The sequence below is a fragment of the Cibotium barometz genome, chromosome 44 (genome assembly GCF_041138505.1).
Source record: "Cibotium barometz isolate CiBa-2024 chromosome 44, ASM4113850v1, whole genome shotgun sequence".
NCBI lineage: Eukaryota > Viridiplantae > Streptophyta > Polypodiopsida > Cyatheales > Cibotiaceae > Cibotium > Cibotium barometz.
The window spans coordinates 1,827,689-1,842,978 of NC_141089.1; positions in this window are offsets into that span (position 1 = coordinate 1,827,689).

Below are 15,290 nucleotides of genomic sequence, written 5' to 3' on the forward strand. Positions count from 1 at the left end.
TACGACACCGCTACCTAGTGGAACAGTACCTACAACAGTGCGTGCCAGTGCCTATCGACCCTATGTACCTATCGCTACTCATGCTCAGGTAGATCCTACGCCTCTTAGTATGCCAATGGCGTATGCTCCACGACCGCCTTATCACCACCCTTATCCAAGAGGAGCTAGGCCTAGCCACATATCATATCCTACGTCATTTGCCAACCTACTCAGACCAACGCCAACTCCTATCAGCCAGGCTATCCCAGAAGTGCCTCCACCAACTATGCCTGCTCACCTAGGTGATCTCGCAGCGTTTGCTCAGACGATCGGACGATCTATTGCGGAAAACATGCGGGGTATGCCTGAGAGAGAACCTAGAAGCAAGGCAGTACAAGTGGCTAAGCTCACTCAAAACTTCAGTGGTAACGAGGATGTTAGGAAGCACATTGAAGTCTTTGAACACGTGTGTGATTCCTTGGAAGAGCACAATGAGCTGCATAAGTGTAAAGCCTTAGGCTTAACCTTGAGTGGGAAGGCTGGAGATTGGTATCGAACCTTAAGGGTTGAAGAGCGCACTCACTACCCCACTTTCAAGAGACTGTTCTTGAAGGAATACATACGTGAGGGTGTGCTTTGGGGAGTAGCATCTCAACTCCAAAAAGCTGAACGTGAGGAAGGGGAGTCAGTGAGAGACTTTATAAGTCGATTGAAGCATCTAAATTCTCGCTGCACTCCCGATGAACGCTTCAATAATAACCAACTCCTCGATAGATTCATCCGAGGATTGCGCCACGAGGACATTTACAATGGCCTAGTCATTAGAGGTCTTACAACGTGGGAAGCAGTCACTGCCAATGCAATCCAGTTAGAAGACAACTTGATGATTGCAGGTAAAAAGGTGTCTTCGGAGACAAAATCCGTTAGTTCGCAAGTATCTGGGCACGAGCCAATGACGGTAAAACCTATTGCAAAGGAGCCCAAGATATCTGAAATGTCTGTGACCGACCTTACCAAGGCTCTCCAAGAATACTTTAGGGGTAATCGAGCTCCTCAGAATAGCCATATGTACCCAAGGAGAGAGCAACAATGGTGTTCGGTGTGCTTAGGACCACATAGCACGAGTGAATGTCCCACATTCAGAGTCAAATTCAATGGGAATTGCAATGCATGTGGTAAGTATGGCCATCAATCTAAAGATTGCCTAACACTTAAGCGAATGTTGGCAAACCAGGCACCACTAGCTTGGTCAAGCACACCTCAAGTACCCGCGCTAATGCCTGCACAACCTATCGAGCAACCGTCACAGCACATAGTTCCAAGGAATTCGAATGTAGTCCAGTCTGTGCCGTTACCACCGCCAGTGCTAGGACCACAACCTCCACATCAAGGATTACCCCAATAAACCAGATGGGTTGTGAGTCACATAGTGCATGTGGGGATTATGAAGAGGAGATAGACCCTACTGCTCCATACGGGATTGATACGTTTGAAATGATTCCCCAGTACTACATGGAGGATCATTTCGGACAAGTCAAGCCTGTATATCAAGCGGCTGCTCTCGCCACTAGAGGGCAGAACCTTAATACCATGGCAAGGAGACCACCTCTTCAATGCTACGAGTGTGGTGGACCGCATCGTGTAGCGGAGTGCCCTAATAGGCTACAGAAGATCGCTACTCAAATGCAACCAAATCAAGGGAGCACATCGGGAATGCCGGTACTTACATGTAATCGTTGTGGCATAGACCATTTGATTGCTCAATGTCCACATAATCCTAATGCACCCAAGATTACGCCATTGAATTTGGTTGAGGTCACCAACCAAGCACGAGGAACCACACCTGTTGTACCCGCGAATGTAGTTACACGATCAATGCTTCAAAATCAAAACTACATTCTTGAAGAGAGGGATACTGCATCAATCGCTCAGGCAAAGAAAAAGAAAACACGACGAAAGAGATCGCTTAATGCCACGAGCTCCAAGCCCAGTTCAAAGACCAACATAGGGACAGGAGACGACCCCGTGTATATGAATGATCCTGAAGATGATTCCGATTCAATAGAAACCATGGGGACCAAAGCCACTACCCTAAGGGAGGAACCCACTCGGGAGCTCAATGAAGGAGAATCAAACGAGTACATAAATAAGGGAAAACCGAAGGAAACTTCCTCAGCCCCACAACCAAGTCAGTCAATGCCCTCTCGACCACCCAAACTGACTGAGACTCCCCAAGACAAGCCACGTGGGCCAAAAACCCTCAAGAAAAAGATTGGAACTTACCCAAACCCAGTTGAGGAGATTGAACAAGTGCAACACTTAAGGGGTTTGGTGGAAGAAACACAAAGAGAACTGGAGCCAAGAAAAATCAAAATTCCAGACACAGTGTTTCCTACGTAAGTTCAGCCTCACCGGACCCATAAACCGTTAGCTATACCTAGTATCATTCGGGAAGAAAGCGAGGATAGGACATCCGGAAGTGGGCAAACACCCTTCTTGCTGGAAAGAATGTTTAGTGAGGGAATGCCTGACCCCATCGAAGAGGAAGTGATTCCATCTTCACCAGTCCCTAGTCAAGGGGCGATGTCTCGAAAAGTACCGTTGAATGTGTCTAAGCTAATGGATTTCATGTCCTCTGAGATCAGAACCACGATCATATCCAAATTATATGGAGATCCTGAGCTATTCTTAGCTCTTCGAGCATTTCTCAATGGAGAACTAAAGGCGGGGCTACCACAATTTGCAAATATGGATAGACCCGACACGCTTCAAGATGAAGGAGAACATTGGGATCTACAACCCAACCTAGATGAAAACTCGGTCGTGGAAATACCTGTTAACAAGTTGGGACAGTACTTTGAAGGGGACGAATCTAATGCCACCCTCCCCATTACTACCAAGGGATTAACTCTAAAGGGAATCCTTGATGGTGGTGCTGGAGTGAGCATTGTGACTAAAAACTGTTGGGAATCTATGGGAAGGCCTCACCTTGAAGTCACAAACATAGTGGTTAAGATGGCAAACGGAACCATAGCTAAACCTATTGGAATGTTAAGGGACCTCAAGATCAAGGTCCTGGGATACAAGGTAAAACATACCTTCATTGTAATGGATTTCTCCAAGCATCCTATGTCATATCAAATGATCTTAGGTCGTCCTTTCATGAGGGAAGCACAAATGGTGCATGACTGGTCGAAAAACCATGTCTACCTACAATTCCAGGACTCTGTCATTCGAGTTGATCTTGAGAATGGTCGTGCACATCCTTTAGGAAGCAAGGTTATCATTGATAATCGATCGGATACCACTATTCACTCCGCCCCATTAAGGTATTGCTATACATGCAAAAAAGAGACTGATGATGGGAAGGATTCTCCTTATATGGATGTCCTACCGGGTATGACTGAGTCGGATAACGTGGATTGGGTACACCTAGCGGCAATCATAGACACATGGGGAAATAGAGGTACAAGTTGGGTAACACCTGAGGGGCAAGATATGCCACCGTTAGTGCCAATAAACATGATAGGTGTTATGCACTTGACACCTAATGGCGAGAAAGTGGCAAACTCCACTGACACTGAAAGTAGCGAAGACTCTGCCCAACACGACTCTGAGTATGAATCTCAAGAAGAAACTGACCCTGAGCCTGATGGGAGGGATGAATCAAATATTCACCCAAATGTGGAAGCAAGGTGCTCAAGGCCTAGGATAGTGACCTCCTGCAGTTCATCCGAAAGTGAAGATCGACCAAGTGAGTCCGAATCTGATAGAAACAAAAATCAAAAACTTGGTAAGAAGAAAACGAGACATAAGCGCCAACGCTATCGAGCTAATGTACGAACTGCAATAAACAAGGAAAGATCCACTGCGGAATGGCTTAGTTATGTAGGAGCCATTGACGCTCATCGGAAGATAGCGGATAATTGGGGACAATACCTCCAAAGTGTCATGTGGTGTATTCCGCAACCTCATGACGTTGCCCAATTAGAAATCGAAGAGAAGCCAAAACTAAGTCGTACTGCAAGAAGGCGGCAAAACCAAGAGTTGGCTCTGCAGCAAAAGGAAGCGGAATTGAAAGAAAAAATCCTGGCACAACAAGAACCAGTAGACTTACACCCCGCACCCGAGCATTTCAAATCATTCACCACAGGGGAACGTAAAGTGGTCTACACAAAAGCCCAACGAACGCCTACCAATGGGAGTAGCGGTGTCTACGATGGCCCTGCGGTAGTTAAGGAGATAGACTTAGCAGATCCAGGTGAGGAGTCTAAACCCGTTTTTATCGCTCAAGACCTCACCAAGGCAGAAGAAGCTGCACTTACGAAGCTTCTTAAAGAATTCAAGGACATATTTGCATGGACATATCATGACATGAAGGGTGTTCCACCCTCGGTGGTGCAACACACGATTCCAATGATTAGCACTGCTAAACCAGTCCAGCAACGTCCCTACCCAATGAATCCTAAGTATGCAAAGATTGTACAAGAGGAAATTGAAAAGCTGGTAAAATGTGGATTCATATACCCAATTGAGCACTCAGAATGGGTTTCTCCGATAGTCATCGTGCCAAAGAAGAATGGGAAACTCAGAGTGTGCGTTGATCTCAAAAAGGTTAATGCAGCCACCAGAAGGGATCATTACCCCTTGCCATATTCTGAACATGTGCTTGAAAGAGTGGCAGGCAAGGAGGCATATAGCTTTTTAGATGGGTACTCGGGATACAATCAGATCACAATTGCAGTCGAGGACCAAGCTAAAACAGCATTTATCACGGAGTTTGGAGTGTTTGCCTTTCGCGTCATGGCCTTTGGCTTGACCAATGCACCTGCAACATTCCAACGATTGATAAACACGGCCTTTAAGGAATATCTAAGGGACTTCTGTGAAGCTTTCTTAGATGATCTTTGTGTTCATTCCTCGTGGGACGAGCACTTGATGTGTTTACGAAAAATATTTGAAAGGTGTAGATTATATCGCATCTCCTTGAATCCTTTCAAATGCCAATTCTGGGTTAAACACGGAGTTATCTTAGGGCATATAGTGTCCAAAAATGGGATTTCCACTGACGAGAGTAAAATCAAGGTCATTCTGGAATTGCCACCACCCACCAACTACAAGGGAGTCCAACGCTTTATGGGCCACGTTGGTTATTATCGAAGGTTTATTCTATTCTTCGTCGAGATAGCTCGACCATTGTATAAGCTTCTCATCGAGTTTATTTGGACCGAAGAATGTGACCGTGCCTATGAGCTATTAAAGAAGGCCTTGGCAAGTGCTCCAATCTTGAGAATGCCTAACTGGGATTTACTCTTCCATGTGCATATTGATGCATCAAACTTTGCTATTGGGTGTGTTTTAACTCAACCTGGAGAACACAAGCTAGACTACCCCATTAGCTTTGCCAGTCGCCAGTTGAACGATGCTGAGATGAACTACACCACTACGGAGCGAGAAGGGTTGGCAATGATATATGCAGTAAGGAAATTTCGTTATTACCTCCTTGCCACCAAGTTTGTTTTCTATGTAGATCATCAAGCCTTGTTGTATCTGGTAAACAAACCATGCTCCACAGGAAGAATCACACGATGGCTATTGATTCTTCTTGAGTTTGATTTCACTGTTGTTGTGAGACCTGGCAAAAAACATGTTATGGCTGATCATTTGTCTCGCATACCTAATGGTGAGGCTCCTACGGGGGTTGATGATGACTTACCAGACACTTCCCTGTTCATGGTGGAGACAATGCCTGAATGGAGTGAGAAGATTGTTAACTTTTTGGTTAATGGCTTTCCACCCAAGGAGCTTCGCAAAGATCTAGCTCGAAAGCTAATCAAAGAATGTGAACCCTATTGCCTGATAGCTGGGACTCTTTATAAAAGAGGAAAGGATGACGTTCTTAGGCGTTGTGCCCGAGAGGATGAGTATCTATACATTTTGCAAGAGGCACATATGGGCGTAGCCGGTGGTCACTTCTCAGGAGACTTAACTGCGCGAAAGATCTTACAATCAGGGTATTGGTGGCCCACTATGTTCCAAGATGCATCACTCTTTGTGAAGGGTTGCGATGAATGCCAATGATACAAGAAACCCCAGAGGAAAGATCAGATGCCCCTACATCCAATCAAAGTAAACCAACCATTTGAAAAGTGGGGTTTAGACTTTGTAGGTCCAATTAGTCCAGCGGCCCGAAACACACAATCTCGCTATATTATTGTGGCCACTGACTATATGACCAAATGGGCTGAAGCGAAAGCGACACGTAAGGCAGATGCGAGGACAACAGCCAAGTTCCTCTTTGAAAATATAATCACACGATTTGGTTGTCCTTTTGAACTTGTGAGCGACAATGGTACGCATTTTATGAATGAAGTGATTAAGGAGCTCACAACAAATTTCATGATATCCCATCATAAATCTACTCCTTACTATCCGCAAGCGAATGGCCAAGCCGAGAGTACCAACAAGACTTTAATCTCTATTTTGACAAAGACAGTTGAAGCTCATCGCACGGATTGGGATCTAAAGCTTACGACAGCTTTATGGGCCTATCGTACTGCGTACAAAGTGGCTATTAATTGCACACCATTCAAAATGGTATATGGCCAAGAAGCAGTCATGCCGTGGGAATTTGTCATTCCTAGTCTTCGTGTTGCTACTCAAGAGGGATGGGATGGTAATCCCTTAGTAGAGCGTCTATATATCCTTGAGAGGCTAAACGAAGAAAGACAATTGGCTGTATACAATGCCCTTGTGGAGAAGGATAAAAGGAAAAAATGGTTTGATCGCCATCTAAAGGACAAGGACATCAAGGTTGGGGATAAAGTCCTGATGTATGGAGTGCGAAACGAAAAGAAGAAGCTCAAATATGCTGGTAAGGGACCATATAGAGTATGTGAAATTACCCCGCAAGGTACCATCAGAGTGGAGACCCTCGACGGAGTTGAAACCATTGGATTCCTTAATGGAAGTAAATTCAAACGATACTATGACCCCCTGAGCCAGGAGGAGTTACATGCAATACATCAAAAGAAGGCAGCTAAAGAACAAGCTGAGCTTAAAAAGATACAAGCGAGAGTCGAAGCTAAAGAACGTCAACAGCGTGCTAGGAGACAACGAGAAGCCAACTTGGGAATTACGCAAGTATTTTTCGAGGAAGCAGAGGAGGATGCACTGGAATCTGACCCACCTCTAAGATACCCAATTGAGTTACGGAGTCCTTACGGGGAGGTGTTGTACAATGCATTATTTGATACAGGAGCTCAACACAATTTGCTATCATATGGCGTGTGGTGTCAACTGGGAAAACCACCTCTATCCAAGAGTTCTATCCAAGTTCAAGGAATCAACAAGAAGAAAACCCCCGTCTCAGGAATTCTGCACACTCCGGTTGCCTATGACAAGGGAACCATAATTCAAAGCTTTTTGGTTATGCCAGCTGGCACCATGGAAGGGACTGTAATCTTAGGGTGCAAATGGATGATGGCCACCAAGTGCAATATCGATTGGGCAACCAGACAAGTCACAACGCAAGAACCAACACTAGGTCTGACCGCTCAAAATCCCGCACCTAAGTCATCCACTCAAATATTAGATAATGAAAAATCACAAAGTCCAGTGGCAAAACCATCTTTGATTGTTGGCCACCCCTCTAACGCTTCAACGCCAAGAGTGGAAACAGGCAAGGTGGTCCCTAAAGCTTTGCTTACTATGCCAAAGAGTACATACAAATGGGTCCCCAAAGCTTCGCTAATAGCTACTTCCCCTGCTCAATCTCGTTCAGCTACCAAGAAGCCTCGTAAAAGAAAAGTAGCTACCCACCCGAGAAAGGGCAATGTAACATCACGATGGATCCCTAAAAAATTACTAGTAGCCCAAGGGTACTACGAGGGAAATGACCAGATTTGGGTCCCTAAACATAAGCTTAATCCCTCTACATCACCTGTGAAACCTTGCAAACCAATTGTTGCCACCCCAACGATAATTCAAGATCGTGGTAAGGGAAAGGTAGCAGAGTGCTCCACACCACTTCTTCCAGAGTTAGTTTGGATTCCCAAACGATATCGATCATTACTACCTAGCTCAGGAAGGGGGGAGCCACATGAAGCTTCTAGCTCCTCATGCCAGGCACACACTCATATAGAAGTTTCTACATGCTCTACACCTACTCTTGCCAACACCCAACAAAAAATCGATAAGTCTACGTCTCCCCTTGTAATAGTATCGTCGGAAACCATTTCCTCCATTCGTCAATGGGAGCGTACACTACCATCTCTGCAATTGGATGTGGCCACAAGGGTCATAAAGAGCTATCTGCCCACATCACAACCTATGACCCGCTGGGCAAATTGGTTCCAAGAGGCTGCAACATCATTGCAAATAATATGATCTACCCAAGGAAGGGGGAGCATGTACTCACGCTCGACATTCTAATGCTTCCTCCTTATAACCTTCTCCCCTGACCATGTAATTGCCAAATTCAAGGGGATGTATATATATAGCTTCATACATTTTTTTTAAAAAAAACAGAGAAAAGAAAAACAAAAAATAGTAAAAAGAGCAAGAGCACAAAAACAAGAGAAATATCCGTATACAATCAAGAACTAGATTGACCTATCATAAACCTACTGATGCTATATCTGTGTTTGCAGATATGGCAGATGCCCGATCATCATACACTTCATCCACTCCTACCTTTGGTGAGAGGTATCATCTATACCTTTCTCAGATATTCCACATGTGCTATCCTGTAATTGAAACTGAATGGGATCATATAGATATACTAGCCAGAGAGGAAAATGTTGAGGAATTAGAATGGCTAATTCGGCTATTGACCATGACTGACCCCTACTCCGTAGAGGACATATCCCCGATAGCCCAATGCTTTCCTTTTCCACAAGATGACTATCTTCGCATGGTTATATTCTTGATGAGTCTATGTGGATGGGAAAATGAAAAAGAAATATCTGACAATGATGAATGGACGGATGAAACTCATGGCACTACTGAGGTTGATTTTATTTATTTGGATGATGCGGATAGAGGCTTAGCCTTAGGGCTAGAGCCAGGACTCTACAACATCCTCTTACCGTATCCTCAGTAGTAGTGTTGTGACTGGTAGGTAGGTTAGTGTTTTCTAGTTTTTTCTAGTTCAGATTCCTTAAACAAGTCTTGAAATTTTCACACTGATGTGCTTCTCGAGGTATAGTGCTTGTTAGTTGATTGTACAGGTTAAAAACTTTGAGGTGGGTTCGCTTCCAAGTCCAGAGACTGCCGCAACGTTCATCAAAATATATCTACATCAAATTGCAAGCTGTCTCGTCAAATCAAGGAGATCTCCAATTACAGGTGTAATTCTTCCATACCCACTCTCTTTCGTTTTTACTGTTCAATCAATTGCATAAACTATAATGCATGACCACATGGAAATTGTCAATGTACTACTTAGTTTTTGAAGTTACTTGAATGCTAGTGTAAATCATTAATGAGCTTAACTTTATTGGAAATATTCCTAGGCAGCATGACGTCTTTAGTTAACCTTGGAATACGATTGTCTTAGGTCTAGGGTAAAACCATCTTAATGTTTGACACCTGGCCATGTGTGTGTTGACCTCTAGGACATAGCTATTACCCCTTTGTCGAAAAGATGCAAGACAAAATATAGTTCAGGAGCGAGGATCAAAAGAAATAGATTTTAAAAAAAAACAAGCCTACAATAAATGGCAATACAAGTCTATGATGTGCTTCAATGTTGGCCTATCGCCTTATTGACACTTGGTAGGCGAGGAGTATTCTACTCCAAACCGATGCCTTGGTTGGTAGGGGGTAGCCTTGCCTAAAGTGAGCTAATAGATTCCTGGATAATGCCTTGTGTTAAACATGGTACCAGGATCGATGTTAGTTTTGCCTTAGGAAGGTCGCCATTGTGTAAAAATTGTCACGTGCATTTTAAAAAAAAAAAGGCAAAAGGCTCCTGTAACTCTAATGTTTCTTGTGTCCCTAGACGCGTGGTATTAACTTGTTCTTAGAGTAGACACAGTGTGGTCATCTGTTTATTTATTAAGCTTGGTTATTTTCCTTGACTTAGGCCAGTTATATAAACCTTGATTAACCTTTGACACCTTGCTAACTCTTGAATTCCTTTCAATAATTTTAAACTCCTATTAATTTGCTACACTTACTCATTCATGTGACCCTTAAACTAAGTTCTCATAGGCAATATCCATTGTGGTCTAACATGCTTGAATTTATACACTTTATATCTTTTGAATTCCAGCATACTTTCACTCTTTTCCCTGTTTTGCAGACGGTCTACCACAACACCCTCTCGAGCTTACCATACCATAGCTTCCGAGGACGGAATCTACATCAGGAAGGGGGGCATGTTAACCCATGACGGACACATACTATGTTTTACATCATTAATTTAAATATTCTGAGTCATGGGCCGGGCTTGTCGGTACCATATGTTAAGGATGAAGGGATTGGGTGATCGTCGATGAGAGGCGCACCTTGGATATCAGTAGGATAAGGGTTAGGGTCGGCCGGCCATGTATGGGCGCCCAAGTGTGAACGGCCAAGTCACCTATATGAGTCAAATGTAACCCTAAAATCCTCATTCTCATGTGTTGTGAATAGAAGAGTGCTCTTGCCTTATCTCCTTGTTTTCCTTCTCCTGCGTGTGAGAGAGAGAGAGAGAGAGAGTGAGAGCGATCGAGCGCACTGTGTAGCGGCACGGCGAGGCGGCGGAGAGGCGGTAGAGCGGCGAGACGGCGGCTCCTCCTTCACGGCTGCGACGCGGGAATCCTTCAAGGCGGCAGTTAAGCGGTGAGTGACACACCTTTTGCATTCTGTTTTGAGCTTGCCTTCCTGGTTGTATGCTTGCAGCCATTCGTGGCTCGCATACGGTGTTCGGTAAGTCCCCAGCTACGACCTGTGCGGCAAAAGCGCACATATGTCATATCAAATGATCTTAGGACGTCCTTTCATGAGGGAAGCACAAATGGTGCATGACTGGTCGAAAAACCATGTCTATCTACAATTCCAGGACTCTGTCATTCGAGTTGATCTTGAGAATGGTCGTGCACATCCTTTAGGAAGCAAGGTTATCATTGATAATCGATCGGATACCACTATTCACTCTGCCCCATTAAGGTATTGCTATACATGCAAAAAAGAGACTGATGATGGAAAAGATTCTCCTTATATGGACGTTCTACCGGGTATGACTGAGTCGGATAACGTGGATTGGGTACACCTAGTGGAAACCATAGACACATGGGGAAATAGAGGCACAAGTTGGGTAACACCTGAGGGGCAAGATATGCCACCGTTAGTGCCAATAAACATGATAGGTGTTATGCACTTGACTCCTGATGGCGAGAACGTGGCAAACTCCACCGACACTGAAAGTAGCGAAGACTCTGACCAATGCAACTCTGAGTATGAATCTCAAGAAGAAACTGACCCTGAGCTTGATGGGGAAAATGAATCAAATATTCACCCAAATGTGGAAGCAAGGTGCTCAAGGCCTAGGACAGTGGCCTCCTGCAGTTCATCCGAAAGTGAAGATCGACCAAGTGAGTCCGAATCAGATAGAAACAAAAATCAAAAACTTGGTAAGAAGAAAACGAGACATAAGCGCCAACGCTATCGAGCTAATGTACGAACTGCAATAAACAAGGAAAGATCCACTGCAGAATGGCTTAGTTATGTAGGAGCCATTGATGCTCATCGAAAGATAGCTAATAATTGGGGACAATATCTCCAAAGTGTCATGTGGTGTATTCCGCAACCTCACGACGTCGCCCAATTAGAAATCGAAGAGAAGCCGAAACTAAGTCGTACTGCAAGAAGGCGGCAAAACCAAGAGTTGGCTCAGCAACAAAAGGAAGCGGAATTAAAAGAAAAAAACCGGGCACAACAGGAACCAATAGACTTACACCCCGCACCCGAGCATTTCAAATCATTCACCACAGCAGGGGAACGTAAAGTAGTCTACACAAAAGCCCAACGAACGCCTACCAATGGGAGTAGTGGTGTCTACAATGGCCCTGCGGTAGTTAAGGAGATAGACTTAGAAGATCCGGGTGAGGAGTCTAAACCAGTTTATATTGCTCAAGACCTCACCAAGGCGGAAGAAGCTGCACTTACGAAGCTTCTTAAAGAATTCAAGGACATATTTGCTTGGACATATCATGATATGAAGGGTGTTCCACCCTTTGTGGTGCAACACACGATTCCAATGATTAGCACTGCTAAACCAGTCTAGCAACGTCCCTACCCAATGAATCCTAAGTACGCAAAGATTGTACAAGAGGAAATCGAAAAGCTGGTAAAATGTGGATTCATATATCCTATTGAGCACTCAGAATGGGTTTCTCCGATAGTCATCGTGCCAAAGAAGAATGGGAAACTTAGAGTGTGCGTTGATCTCAAAAAGGTTAATGCAGCCACTAGAAGGGATCATTACCCCTTGCCATATTCTGAACATGTGCTTGAAAGAGTAGCAGGCAAGGAGGCATATAGCTTTTTAGATGGGTACTCGGGTTACAATCAGATCACAATTGCAGTCGAGGACCAAGCTAAAACAGCATTTATCACGGAGTTTGGAGTGTTTGCCTTTCGCGTCATGGCCTTTGGCTTGACCAATGCACCTGCAACATTCCAACGATTGATAAACACAGCCTTTAAGGAATATCTAAGGGACTTCTGTGAAGCCTTCTTAGACGATCTTTGTGTTCATTCCTCTTGGGACGAGCACTTGATGTGTTTACGAAAAATATTTGAAAGGTGTAGATTATATCGCATCTCCTTGAATCCTTTCAAATGCCAATTCTGGGTTAAACACGGAGTTATCTTAGGGCATATAGTGTCCAAAAATGGGATTTCCACTGACGAGAGTAAAATCAAGGTCATTTTGGAATTACCCCCACCCACCAACTACAAGGGAGTCCAACGCTTTATGGGCCACGTTGGTTATTATCGAAGGTTTATTCTCTTCTTCGCCGAGATAGCTCGACCATTGTATAAGCTTCTCATCGAGTTTATTTGGACCGAAGAATGTGACCGTGCCTATGAGCTATTAAAGAAGGCCTTGGCGAGTGCTCCAATATTGAGAATGCCTAACTGGGATTTACTCTTCCATGTGCATATTGATGCATCAAACTTTGCTATTGGGTGTGTGTTAACTCAACCTGGAGAACACAAGCTAGACTACCCCATTAGCTTTGCCAGTCGCCAGTTGAACGATGCTGAGATGAACTACACCACTACGGAGCGAGAAGGGTTGGCAATGATATATGCAATAAGGAAATTTCGTTATTACCTCCTTGCCACCAAGTTTGTTTTCTATGTGGATCATCAAGCATTGTTGTATCTGGTAAACAAACCATGCTCCACAGGAAGAATCACACGATGGCTATTGATTCTTCTTGAGTTTGATTTCACGGTTGTTGTGAGACCTGGCAAGAAACATGTTATGGTGGCTGATCATTTGTCTCGCATACCCAATGGTGAGGCTCCTACAGGGGTTGATGATGACTTACCTGACACTTCCCTGTTCATGGTGGAGACAATGCCTGAATGGAGTGAGAAGATTGTTAACTTTTTGGTTAATGGCTTTCCACCAAAGGAGCTTCGTAAAGATCTAGCTCGAAAGCTGATCAAAGAATGCGAACCCTATTGCCTGATAGCCGGGACTCTTTATAAAAGAGGAAAGGATGACGTTCTTAGGCGTTGTGCCCGAGAGGATGAGTATCTATACATTTTACAAGAGGCACATATGGGCGTAGCCGGTGGTCACTTCTCAGGAGACTTAACTGCGCGAAAGATCTTACAATCAGGGTATTGGTGGCCCACTATGTTCCAAGATGCATCACTCTTTGTGAAGGGTTGCGATGAATACCAACGATACAAGAAACCCCAGAGGAAAGATCAGATGCCCCTACATCCGATCAAAGTAAACCAACCATTTGAAAAGTGGGGTTTAGACTTTGTAGGTCCAATTAGTCCAGCGGCCCGAAACACACAATCTCGCTATATTATTGTGGCCACTGACTATATGACCAAATGGGCTGAAGCGAAAGCGACACGTAAGGCAGATGCGAGGACAACAGCCAAGTTCCTCTTTGAAAATATAATCACACGCTTCGGTTGTCCTTTTGAACTTGTAAGCGACAATGGTACGCATTTTATAAATGAAGTGATTAAGGAGCTCACAACAAATTTCATGATATCCCATCATAAATCTACTCCTTATTATCCGCAAGCGAATGGCCAAGCCGAGAGTACCAACAAGACTTTAATCTCTATTTTGACAAAGACAGTTGAAGCTCATCGCACGGATTGGGATCTAAAGCTTACGACAGCTTTATGGGCCTATCGTACTGCGTACAAAGTGGCTATTAATTGCACACCATTCAAAATGGTATATGGCCAAGAAGCAGTCATGCCGTGGGAATTTGTCATTCCTAGTCTTCGTGTTGCTACTCAAGAGGGATGGGATGGTAATCCTTTAGCAGAGCGTCTGTATATCCTTGAGCGGCTAAACGAAGAAAGACAATTGGCTGTATACAATGCCCTTGTGGAGAAGGATAGAAGGAAAAAATGGTTTGATCGCCATCTAAAGGACAAGGACATCAAGGTGGGGGATAAAGTCCTGATGTATGGAGTGCGAAATGAAAAGAAGAAGCTCAAATATGCTGGTAAGGGACCATATAGAGTATGTGAAATCACCCCGCAAGGTACCATTAGAGTGGAGACTCTCGACGGAGTTGAAACCATTGGATTCCTTAATGGGAGTAAATTCAAACGATACTATGACCCCCTGAGCCAGGAGGAGTTACATGCAATCCATCAAAAGAAGGCAGCTAAAGAACAAGCTGAGCTTAAAAAGATACAAGCAAGAGTCGAAGCCAAAGAACGTCAACAGCGTGCTAGGAGACAACGAGAAGCCAACTTGGGAATTACGCAAGTATTTTTCGAGGAAGCAGAGGAGGATGTATTGGAATCTGACCCACCTCTAAGATACCCAATTGAGTTACAGAGTCCTTACGGGGAGGTACTGTATAATGCATTATTGGATACAGGAGCTCAACACAATTTGCTATCATATGGCGTGTGGTGTCAACTGGGAAAACCACCTTTAACCAAGAGTTCTATCCAAGTTCAAGGAATCAACAAGAAGAAAACCCCTGTCTCAGGAATTCTGCACACTCCGGTTGCTTATGACAAGGGAACCATAATTCAAAGCTTTTTGGTTATGCCTGCTGGTACCATGGAAGGGACTGTAATCTTAGGGCGCAAATGGA